Genomic DNA, 13,315 nt, shown 5'->3' on the forward strand with positions numbered 1-13,315 from the left:
ATAAAGTAACAGGATGTTTGTCTGTCTGTCTTTCTGTTTATCTGTTTGTACCGAAGGATCTCGCTAACCGCTGTACCGATCGGGTTCTCCTTAACAGGGTAGCTTCTCATAGGTCCCGGAATGGTTTATAACTATTTTTGGGAAGGGTACCCTCACCCTCCAAAGAAAAATCCCCCCTGGAAAAAAAATTAATCCCCCCCCCTCATTAATATTTTTTTAAACAATATAAAATAAAAATGTCGTTGAGGGGGTGGGTCGACGCCCCCACAACCCTAAAAAAATATTTTTTTTACTTTTTCAAAATTTAAAATAAAAAAGATGGGTTTTGGGATTCAATTCCCCCCTCCTCAAGTGCTATTGGCCTCTAGGGGCATAGCCACTAGTATATTACATATTCAAACATTTCAACCAATAATTGTAATCTACAAAATTGTACTTTCTTAATACAATAAAGACAATGCCTAATTTAAATTCAAAAGATCGATTTAACATGTATACGTTTCACTACAAACATACAGATAGACCGATATTAACTAAAGAAAAGCTTTACTTTTTAAAACACATAAAAAAATTTAATTTAGAGGTTTCGTGGTTTTAAAAACACTAAATCTAACATAATAAGCTCTCCTACAAATTAAATGAGTCCGTTGGTTGGTTAAATGATTAATACTCTGTTTTATGTAAACCAGTAGTGATTGCTCCCCTAATAGCTTTCATAAAAAGACATTTCATGGAAAAAATAACTTTATATTCCAACAAGATTGACAACATCCAAAAGTAGCAAAGCACAAGTCATGAATAAACGGTACTACGTCAAACACTAGATACGTCAAACAGTAGATGCGACAAACGCTAGACAGACAAACAGTAGATGCGTCAAACACTAGACAGACAAACAATAGATACGTCAAACACTAGACTGCGACAAACAGTAGAATTTTCAATTTCGCGACAAACGATAGAATTTTTAAAGTGCGACAAACACTAGAAGCGACATACGATAGAATTTAAACTTATAAAATATTCATTGCTATTTTCGTTCATAAATACTAAATTCAAAAATCTATCAATGCAGGGATCTAAAGGGATAAGATAATTGCTGAAAAATCTATGTACATAGCGTAAAATTAGTAATTGAAACGTTTGAACACTCAACTTATTAAATAAACCAATCAAAATTCATTCACGTAACAAAAGTTATTTATTCAACAAACTAGTGTAATAAAGGGTCCATTGTCCCCTCTCGCTCTGCTATCATTGTCCTTTCCCTGCACATTTGCCCCAAGAGATTGATAAATTTTTTATTGGGGGGGGGGGGGAGTGTCTCATCCCCCAGTAAAATAGCTTAAAACCATCACAGGACCATTAGGTATATTCCCTAAAGAGTTTCAGCGGTTACCGAGATCTTAAGCTTCAGACAGACAGACAGAGATCATTCTACTTTGTATTATAGATATAATAGGATTAATTCTAGCGTTTGTCGTATCTATTGTTTGTCGCCTTTAGAAAAAATCTAGTGTTTGTCATATTCTAGCGTTTGTCGCATTCTAGCGTTTGTCGTATCTAGCGTATGTCGTGTCTAGGGTTTGTCTGTCTACTGTTTGTCTGTCTAGCGTTTGTCGCATCTACTGTTTGTCGTATCTAGGGTTTGACGTAGTACCGAATAAACAAACGTACAAAAGATTATTTCCCGCAGATTTGTTAAGGGATAAGACAATGGACGATAGATTAATGTAAAATTATGAACAAAATTGAGATAAAATTGTTGGCGGAAAAGTTTGAACACTAAATTTTTGTAAAACCCAAACAATATCTAATGTAAAATTTCTGACCAATTAGTATCTACACTATTACTTACATAATCTGTTGGTATGTCTGTAATGCTCTAGGAACATTATATTTTCAAAAAGGAATTTTGTTTTCTCTTCTACTTGTTAAGATAGAACGCTGATTTCTTAAGTTCAGATGTTTCTTACCAATGTGAATCTACTCTATAAATCACATGGTCTGTTGATCTGTCTGGACTGTTCTAAAATGCATATTTTTTTTATATTTTTCTCAATTGTGACCAGACCACTTGAGCTTCTATTCTAAAACTCACTTTATCCGCCTGGCTGTCTATCATTTTAAAGATGAACATTCTTTTTGGTAAATTGCTGCAAGGAGCATCTACTCTACAAATATTTATGGATCTACGCTACCTATGTACATATAATATCATTTTTGTTGTTTGCTTGATTATAAGTTATAAATACATAGATTATAACAATCAGATCAAGGTGTTCCTTCCCCACAGCATTTCAAAATATAGGGTTAAATTAGCTAATCATTAAGTTCTTAGTAAACCAGGGAGGATGAGGACATTGACCTGTAAATTGCACTGGTATCCAAAGTTTTATAACCACCTTATTCTATTCATTTACCTAAAAACTTTGGGTATTTTTAAAACTTTTAATCTTTTGGGTTATACATAAACTTATTGTCCTTTGTCTTATCCCTTTAGATCCCTGTGGAAAACAGACTACAAATTACAAGAATGAATTTCGAATATACGTGGATATTATGACAGAATTTTAGCCCGCTGAAAGTTTAACTTTATTAAAGAACATGAAAATCTGGTGTAAAAACCAAGTAATAATATATCCATTCCTACGAGCATTTTCAATTTCTCTCCTAAAGAGCATCTACTCTTTAACTAACTTTGTCCGTCATTTGCTCTTCGTTTTCGTGACATGTTTCCACATTTTTATGCTTCGCTTTATATAAATGTTGAAATTATTACAATAAATGTATAGTTATATATGTATTAACCTATACAACTACCTGACCCAAGTGGGGGATACCTTTTTGTCTGATAGCAAATTTCTTTCTGCTCTTTTGTAGTGACTTTACTGAGCTTTTATTTTGACTATTATCCAAAGTCTAATTGCAAGTTTGCACAGGGTCCCCACTGAGGATCTAGAAAGATAAGACAATATACGATAAATTAATATACATCTCCAATGATGATTCACAAAACTACCCCTTTGTAGATTACAACTAGTGGTTGAAACTTTTGGACACTCAACTAAATGAACCAACCAATCAAAATTCACTAAAAAATCCCAAGGTTGTTAAGCCAACTAATAAGGAATCTTTACCTTCAGAATTTGGGGACTAGTATAATAAACAGCCCAATGTCCTTTATCCGTGGGTAAAGTTACATATAAATCGCACCCCTTCTATTATTTTATTACACAATATTGTAGATACGTTCATTAAGGTGGATACAAATAAAGTAGGATTAATATGATAAATATTAAATATCAAAATACTACTTGTTATCTACAAGTTGTTAAATTTATGAAATACAATAAGTCTGTCTGTCTGTTTTTACCAAAGGATCTCACTAACCACTGAACCGGTATATATGGTTCCTTTTTACAATGTATCTTCTCATAGGTCCTGGAAAACTTGATGGAGGGTAACACCATCCTCTGAAGAGATACAGACCGATGGGGAAAAAATGATTTACCCCCCCCCCAAAAAAAAAAAAAAATTAAATAAGAGGGGGCAACTTTCACACCATCCATAGCCTAAAGTGCTTCTAGAGGCCTAGAATAACACACACATTGGATTTAGAGATGAATCATCCATTGCCCCTGCTGCTATTATTAAATTATTAATCAGTACCCGAACGGAAATACATAGATTCGAGTATTCATATCCTATATAGTTAGTTGTCATACAAAATTGTTAAACTTTTAAATTAGCAAAAAAATAATATAACAAAGACGATCATATCCATAAGTAACGCAAGAGAAATGTAATGTTAGAATATTAGTAAGAGGAGCTGATTATTCACGTTCCCTTACTTCCCCATCACTACACTTCCCTGAACTACCCCTTTCCCTTCCTCTCTTTTTTTCACTGACTTTTCTTAGTATCGAAACTACTCTATAATTTGAAATGTAAAAGGGAAACATGATTTTCTCGGCACTTTTAAAAGATAGAAAAATGAAACTTCTTGTCAACAATCCATTCAATATGGATCATAATTATATATAAAATATATATGGCGGTCGGATCGCTTTCAGGCAGGTTTATTAGTAGCGAAGCTACTCTATAATTTGAAATGTCCGTCTGTCCGTATGTCCGTCTGTCCGTCTGTCCGTCTGTCCGTCTGTCCGTCTGTCCGTCTGTCCGTCTTAGTTTGGGGGAAACGTGATTTTCTCGGCTCCTATAAAAGATAAAAGGCTGAAATTTTTTGACAACATTCCCATTATCAAGGAGCACAATTAACTATAAAACATCAATGTCGATATGACCGCTTTTTAGCAGGTTTTAAGCTATTTTTTGTATTTTTCACATTTTTCTCCATATCTTTGGTGTTTATGGTCCGATTTCCAAATTTTTTAAAGTTATAGAATCAAAATTAAATTTCCTGTCGTTTCAAGAAAACAACTATGACGGTCAGACTGCCTTTAAGCAGGTTTTAGGCTATTTTTTATTTTTCACATTTTTCTTTATACCTTTGGTGTTTATGGCCCAATTTCCAAAGTTTTTCAGTTATAGATATCAAAATTAAATTTTCTTTCGTTTCAAGAACACATCAATGGTGGTCAGACTGCCTTTTTGCAGGTTTTTGGCTATTTTTATATTTTTCACATTTTTCTTCATATCTTTGGTGTTTATGGTCCGTTTTTTTTAAATTTTTGTAGTTAAAAATATCAAAATTAAATTTCCCGTTGTTCTGAGCATCCAGTATGCAATTTACTTTGACCGTCAGTCTGTTAGTCATAGTACTGAAATATAAATAAATATTAAGAAATTAACAAATGTTGAAAAGGTTTCGTGATTTTTTCCTAATATGCATGCTTTTGTCAACTAATATCTAAATTCTTATTTAATTGTTTATGCTTCGCTACTTATGGATGTTGTCATCCTTGTTTTTTTCTTTTTTTTGACATATACCCCCATATCTTTGGTGTTTTTGGATTGATTTTCAAAAAAATAAATAAACCAATGAAATACTATCCCAACCCCCTTATTTCCAAAAAATGTAAAAATATGGGAGGGGGGAGGAGGTATAATGTTTTTTTAGCTGTTTGTTGGGTTAACCCTACTCCTGAGAATTCCTGGGGCGACTTAACCCTGAACAGATGGATATAACTAGAGCATTTCTGGGGGGGGGGAGGGGGGGGGGGCTTGAAAATATTTTGTGAGGGTGGGGGATAAAGTGGGATGTATAGGATTAAGAATAAATTATCGGGGAGAATTATTCTGCAAAAAAAAGCAAAATGAAATATACAAATAAACATGTAAATTTTATTTTTTCTAGCATTGAAACAGAATTTAGATGTTAAACGAGATATTCGTGCAGTCTTATTTATACTCACTCAGTCATTTGGAACTAAACAATAAATTATTCTTCCTTTAATTTTACATACAGGGATGCGACAATCCTCAGAATAAAGTAACAGGATCTCTGTCTGTCTATATGTATGTTTGTCTCTACCGAAGGATCTCGCTAACCGTTGAACCGATATGGTTCTCCTTTACATTGTAGCTTCTCATAGGTACTGATAATGTTTATAACCATTTTTGGGGAGGGTACCACCATCCTCACAAGAGAAATAATAACCCCTGGAATTCAACTCCCCACCTAGAGGCCTGTATATAAGGGCATAGTTGCTTGTAAATTATAAATTTATAAAATACAATATGCATGATTAATAATGATGTACAAGGTTTACCCTTTCTATAGATTGAAACTTATTAGAAGCAAAGTTTGTACTATTCGAAAAGAACAATATAGGTTGAACGGTTTGCGAGATCCTTCACTACAAACAGACAAACAGGAGTCCAGGACATCCTGCAACTTTTATATTAGGATAAATATCTATTTCCAGGAAGAAGCCGGTAATAATTGGGTTGTGATATCACTTCCGCACATGTTATATCACATTATCAAATCAAGTTTGGACACTAATTGTTTGTAACAACGAATCAAGATTAAGAAAAGGACCCAAACTTTTTTGAGCCAACGAATAATGAAGCGTGCTTATAAAAACTTTGGGTATAATACATTGGACAATTAAGTGATGTTTCTCCCTAATTATAGTAAACTAAATTACCCTTTCTGAAGATAAGAATTATTGGTTGTAAAGTTTGGACACTTCTTGCATTGAACCAACCAATCAAAATTAAGAAAAAGTACCCAAAGTTTTTAAGCCGCCGATTAAAAAAGCGTGTTTATAAAACTTTGGGTACCAGTGTAATTTACTGTCCAATTTCCTTTCCCTCTCTGATGAATTTGATAATATGCGTTAGTGAATATGCACTGTGTAATTGTAACATATAGATAACTAGAGGGGGCTAGATAATAGGATAAATATTATCTAGAATAGTTATTCATCGCATCCTTTTATAGACAGTTTTCCGTAGCCATTAATCGGTTTTAAAGCCATACTGGAGAAAAAAAATATTCTGCTTTAAATACTAGAGGATGGGACCCTTGCATCTTGAGGTATTTGAAGGGGTAGGGAAATAGCATTGAAATATTGTAAAACCATACCGGGACTTATATGAAGCTTCCCCCTAACGGTTCTGTGGTCGACAAGAAACAAAAACAAATTTTAAGAAATTAAAAATATCAGCTTCGTTACTATCAAACATAATCGTCCATACTTTCACCCAAAGTGTCGGTTTAGCACCGATAGCCCCCCCCCCCCCCCTAAAAAAAATATTGAACAACGTTTTTTTGCCTAGCCCCTGCATTGCCCTAACCCTATTTAATCAGTGATAAAAAGCTTAGCTAAAGTAACAAACAAACAACCTCTTAATTTATTATTTTTTTCATATTCAGTGAAAGGGTAGGTATCAGTGCTAAGGGAAAAGCTACACAACGACTAAATCAAACCATATACAATGTTTATTTATCATCTATTTAACTGTTAATTTATCCTTGCTTGTAGTAAAATGTCAGGAATGTTAAATCTTAATTTGTCGAAAGAATAACTTTTAAATTTTAAATTTTCTGATGTCCATGAAATTATTTAGTGTTGCATGTAAAAATAAGTAATAGGATGTCTAGGTGTCAGCCTGTCTGTAGCAAAGAATCTCGCAAACTGCTGAACTGACGTGGTTCTTCTTTACAGTGAAGCATTTCATAGGTCCAGGGAAGGTTTATAACTATTATGAAGAATTCTACCACCCTTTCATGAGAAATCCCCCAATCCCCCCATATAGATTATTTATTTTACTTTTTCTTTTTAAAACGAAAATTTTTAGGGAGAGGGTCTCCCCCCCCCTCGCAATCAAGACATGTCTTGTAACAATAATTTATCTGTAGAATGTGCTGGTGAATAGATTCATCAATCAAAATTAACTAGAGTTCTGGTTCTATTTAAGACTAATCAAAGATGTATAACTTGATTTGTTGGTTTTGGGTGGGGGGCCTCAAACACCATCCCCCCCCCCTCTCTCCAAAAGTACAGACAATTTATTAATAAGATTCCCCTTAAAGTAACATTCCCTTCAAAAACGTTATTATTATAGTTTTAGCAAAAAAAAAAGGATTTTTTGTTGTTTTTCATAGAGAGAAGGGAGGGTTGTTAACTTACACCACCCAAAGAAATAGCATAAAACCTTAAACCATACCTTTGATTACATTAAATTGCAATGTATGTATTTAATGTTTCAATAGGTCTTAGAAAATGTACTAAAATGTAGCAATTGCTAAATTGTCAGACCACTTTCCTTATTATTTCTCTCCGTATATTTATCTGAACAGCCAGGGATCTTAAGGGATAAGACAATCCTTATACTACAGTAACAGGATGTCTATGTGTTTGTGTGTCTGTACCGAAGGATCTCGCTAACCGCTGAACCGATCGGGTTCTCCTTAACAGGGTAGCTTCTCATGGGTCCCGGGAAGGTTTATAACTATTTTCTTGGGAGGTGGGACACCCCCAACCCCCCCCCCCCCAATAAAAAATGAAAAATCCCCCCCGAAAAAAATTTTTTTTTGATCTTTTTAACTAAAATTAAAAATGAGGAGGGGGACCCCCCCCCCAAAAAAAAAAAATTTCCCCCCCAAAAAAATTTTTTTTTACTCTTTCTTTTAAAATCTAAAATAAGAAATTGGGTTATTAAATTCGACTCTCTCCTCCTCAAGTGCCCCTAGAGGCCTCTAGGGGCGTAGCCGCTAGTGTATGACAAAGTAATGTAACTTGTACACCCACAATTTTGATAAACAATTTTACCCCTTGTGTAGGTCAAAAGTTTGGAATTGGTGGTTTAAACAATCCAGATTTAATAAAAGTCCCCAAAATATTTAAGCCAATGAAATGGGGAACTTGAAAAATTTCCAGTCCAATGTCCCCTCCCTCCTTGATAAATATCCGAATAGCAAAGGAACGCGTAATTTATAATTGTAGGATAAATACCCCAAATAGAAATAATTGTCATCAATAAAAATACTTGATGTATATTGTCTGAAGCTAAAGATCTAGCAAAATTAAAACCGAATTGGTTGTTCTTTTATTGAAGCTTTATAATGTTGTTGAATGGTTCAGGCTATTATGCTGGAGGCTAGGGGCGAAGCAACTAGTTTTATTATATGATAACAGAAAATACAAAAAAAATTGGGGGGAAGAGGTCGTCACACCCCCAAAACAGCTGAAATAATTTCGATGTTATTGTTATGTCTCTTTTAAATCAACCTAACACATTTCTTTTAGTTACATTCTATAAAAGTAGTAAGGATCTTTGTCTATCCGAATAAATATCGCTTACCAAGCGAGGAAGTTTTATACAGCTTCCGAGATGGTTTCAGGCTTTTTTTTCTGCCGATCCCTCCCCTTCAGATCCTTTTCTTTGATTGTTTGTGTGGATTTTTCCATGAATCCCAACCCTCCCACCAAAAACAAATATTTTGGGAGGGGATGTTTGGGGGGGGGGGGGGCTCCAAAGTACAATATTATTTGGGGGATGGGGTGACGGGGGATAAATATTCCCCCCGGTTTATTTATTGCTTCTTCTACTAAATATTAGGGATAAGAATCATTTCTAAAGTTATTTTGTAACAGTTATTGACACAAAAATGTTATTCTTAAAATAACTTAAATTATACTGCTATTACCCTGTAATTTAAGATATAGGAAAGGGCCAATAGAATATACATAGGATATTAGATTTAGTTAGTAACTAGTCTTATATAGAACTTTTACTCTCTCAAGTGATAGATAAATGTTATAGGTTATTCAGAGAGTTATAAGTGATAGATAACTGTTATAGGTTATTCAGAAAGTTATAAATATATAATAAATGTTATTTAGATATGTTATATTCAAGTTATTTGTGATATCAATTGTGATTTTAGTGATCAAAATTTTCCAATTCAAGAAATAAGTGAAAGAAAATTTATTGTTATCGGTGATAGTGTTTTTCTTATAAATGGAAATCATAGTGATTTATAATAAAGTTATAAATATATATCCCGCTAACAGCTAAACCGATGTGGATATCCTTTGCAGTGAAGCTTCTTTATAAGTCCAGATGAGGTTTATAATTATATTGGGGGAGGGTAAACCTCCAACCCTCCTAAAGGAAATCGCCCCTGTAAAAGCCACAAATTTAAAAATAACGTTTTAATTTTAAAACTATATAAAATTAAAACAATTTAAAATGGTTCCATTTTTAAGATAAAATTTTAAACAAAAACGAAGGTTTTTGTATTCTATTGAAATAAATCCCTGTTGACGCTATAGGCAAAGCGATGACATACAATTTGGATGGTTTAAAATAACCAATTGTTTATAAAATTTACGTCAACATAATGTCCAAATAGGTTTTATAGACTTTTTTTAAGGGAAGGTGGTTTACACTGGTACACAAAGTTTCATAGCGCACTTTATCTTATTGATCGTTGGGTCAAAAGCTTTGGGGTACCTACTTTCTTTGAATTTGATTGTTTTTTTTCAAAACAAATTATCTCTACAGTATGCAGTAATCATTGGGGATGTATATCAATTTATCATCCATTGTCTTATCCTTTTAAAGATACCTGCTTATTTTTTTAGTATTTCATCATTGATGTACACTGTAATATAAACAAACATTACACACACACACTCACACCAGTGGCGTGCGAACCGAAGGGGGCATTTGGGGCAATCGCCCCCCCCTAGCGACCAAAACGCCCCCCCATGCCCCCCCCTAGCCACCGCCCCCCCTGCCCCCCCCTAAATGTTGAAAAATGCCCCATTTTGCCCCCCCCTGGTCAACAAAAATGCCCCTTTTTGCCCCCTACCCTACAAAAAGCAAAACTATCCCAGTTTCCCAAAAAAAGATCAAGAAATACTCAAAAAAAAAAATTTGGCGCTTCGCGCCATACAGACAGTTACTATTCATTTAACCTTACCAAATTTTTTAATTAGGGTAGAAATTAGGTTATAATCTTTTTTCACTGAACATAACAAACCAGGTAATAGGAAGTATTTTATTTTGTATAATATAAACTTTTTACCAAAGAAATTTTGTACATCCCCAATTATGATACACAAAATTACCCCTTATATAGATTACAATTAGTGGATGAAATGTATGGAAACTCGACTTAATTAACCAACCAATCAAAATTCTATTAAAGTCCCCAAAGTTGTTGAGCCAACGAATAAGAAAATTTTATATAAAATATTGGGGACTAGTGTAATAAATAGCCCAAAAACCCCTCCCTCCTGCAAATCCCTCGCGCCCTTCCAAATGGTTTCTGCTTTTTATCACATTGTATAATTTTGTTTTTATTTCTATAAAAACATGTGTATACAACAAATATTTAATCAAAAAGTTATTTTATATAAAAAAGAAACAGCGTTGATATTTATCTAAGCCTTTTTCTCAACACTGTATGTCTGTCTAAATGAATAACTATATATGATGTCATATTATTTTCAGGATAAGTTTATCATTTTTTTGTGTACATACCCTTACAAAAAGACATGTTTTTTTTGGCAATTTTCATTAAAAACCCTTAAAACTAACTACACTCTATATTCCTAACTTGATAAAATACGCCACTCTTGTTGTCTTTAATTGATATTAGTTCAAAGGGGGAGTAAATATTTTCAGGGGCGCTTCAGACACCGCCCTTATAAATTCTTGGAAACACCACTTAATCAAAAATTAACAGAGTTTTAAAGTGCCATTTAAAGAGGGTAGGATATGTTGATATAACTTTTTAGCTTCTCTATAATTCACTATGGCTGTCAGTACGTAATGCTAAGGGAAAAATGTGATTTTTTCAACTGCAATTAAAGATAGAAGGCTAAAACTTAATGTTAACATTCCCATCATTATGGAGTATAATTAACTATTAAAAATTCATTGAGGTTGGACTGCTTTTCAGGACGTTTTTGGCTATTTTTGTATCTTTTAAATTTCTGGTATAGTCCCTTTTGTGACATTGCCTCTTAAGGTGCATTTTGTCGTATTTTCACAGTAGCTTTTCACCTATTTATAGCTCCTGCGGGGCCAATTGCCTAACCCTGCGGGGAAATCACCTGACCTAACTTAACCTAGTATAACCTATTAAAAGCTACTATGAAAATACGACGAAATGCCCCTTAAGAGGCGTTGCCACAAAAGAGACTATAACCCAAAGTTTTCCATATTTCTAAGAGATTTTTATATCTGTAGATGAAAGGACAAGTAATTTTTTTTATTTTTTACATAGTTCTTAATATCTTTGGTTTTTATGGTACGATAAATTTTTTTGTGGATTATAATATTAAAAAAATAAAATATGTAATTTACTTTGACTGTCATCACACAACATACAGGAAAAAGGATTTGTGACTTTTTCTACCTAAAATATATATTTATTTCAACAGATGCTCTTTAAATCTACTTGTCTCATTTCCAAAATGAGTGTTTCTATCTCCCCCCCAAAAAATTTTTTTAATGGGGTTATTCATCCTTCCTGCCGAGATTTTAAAACATCCCCTTAAACCCATAAAAAATGTTTTGTGGTGGGGGGGGGGGAAGGTTAAATTATCTTCTGTACTTTTTTTCAAGGATGCTTTCTAGCTCCCTTCCCTTCGGTCATTGCAGGGTGGGGAGAAGGGATGGGGGAGAAGAGATGGAGGGGGGAAGAGATGGGGGGTATAAATGGGAAATAGGGATGGGGAAGAAGGGATAAGGACTAGAAGGCCCATAATCAAATAATCCCACCCCTTAAAACGCCCTTATTTAAAATTAGTATATATAATCAAAATGCCCCCCCCTAAAGCAAATTGCCCCCCCGGGGCACTTTGATTTAGGGGGGGGCAAAATTTTACAAAATCTTCAAAATGCCCCCCCCTAGACAAAGTGCTTCGCACGCCACTGACACACACACACAATCACACACACTCACATACACACACACACACACACACACACACACACACACACACACACACTGAAATAGCTCATTTTCAGCCAATCAATGATCCTGCTTTGGAAAAATTTACGTCATTCTTTTTTTGAAAACATTGTGAATTTTTTTCTATAAAAAGTAAGCTATCCTTACAAAAAAGTAACAGGATGTTTAATTGTCTGTCTGAAACAAGTGATTACGCAAACTGCTGATCCGATATGGTTCTCCTTTTCAATTTAGTTTCTCATAGGTGGAGAAGATTTATGAATATTTTTACCACCCTCTCAAGATAAATAAATAACCCCTAGAAAAATATACACTTAACATTTTTTTATGCCTTTTCTTTTTCAAACTAAAATAAAAAGGGAGGGGGTCGAATTCAAGTGCCCCTAAAGCCAATTTCTCTTGGGAGGATAGTGGTACCCTCCCTAAAAATTAATATCAACCATTTATGGACCTGTAAAAAAGATTCATTGTAAAGGAGAACCATAACAGTTCAATGTACTCTGAGATCTTTTCCTACAGACAGATACACATCCTTTTACTTTTGTATAAGATGGATTTAAGTATTAGTAATCTAAACTCAATTCTGTAGATGCTGAACTAAAAGAAGCGATGATTTTCCATAAGCCCATCCGTCCTTAACGGTTAGCTTTTTTAGTTAATCTAGACCTGTTAGAATTATCCTATCGATTTAAATAATAATAAAGCATCATTTAGGAACGCAGCAACTCTATAATCGTAACCAGAAAGTACGTACATCTATTTAAAACATGTTAATTTTATGACAAAAAAATTTGTTTGATATAATTATCCTATATTCATCTATTCATTTACAGCAACTCTATAATCTTTGCAAGTAAGTTCATTACATGTTATTTTTTACGTTTTTTACAAAAAAATTTGTATGATATA

The sequence above is a fragment of the Acartia tonsa genome, chromosome 9 (genome assembly GCF_053477335.1).
Source record: "Acartia tonsa isolate MP-2025a chromosome 9, ASM5347733v1, whole genome shotgun sequence".
NCBI lineage: Eukaryota > Metazoa > Arthropoda > Copepoda > Calanoida > Acartiidae > Acartia > Acartia tonsa.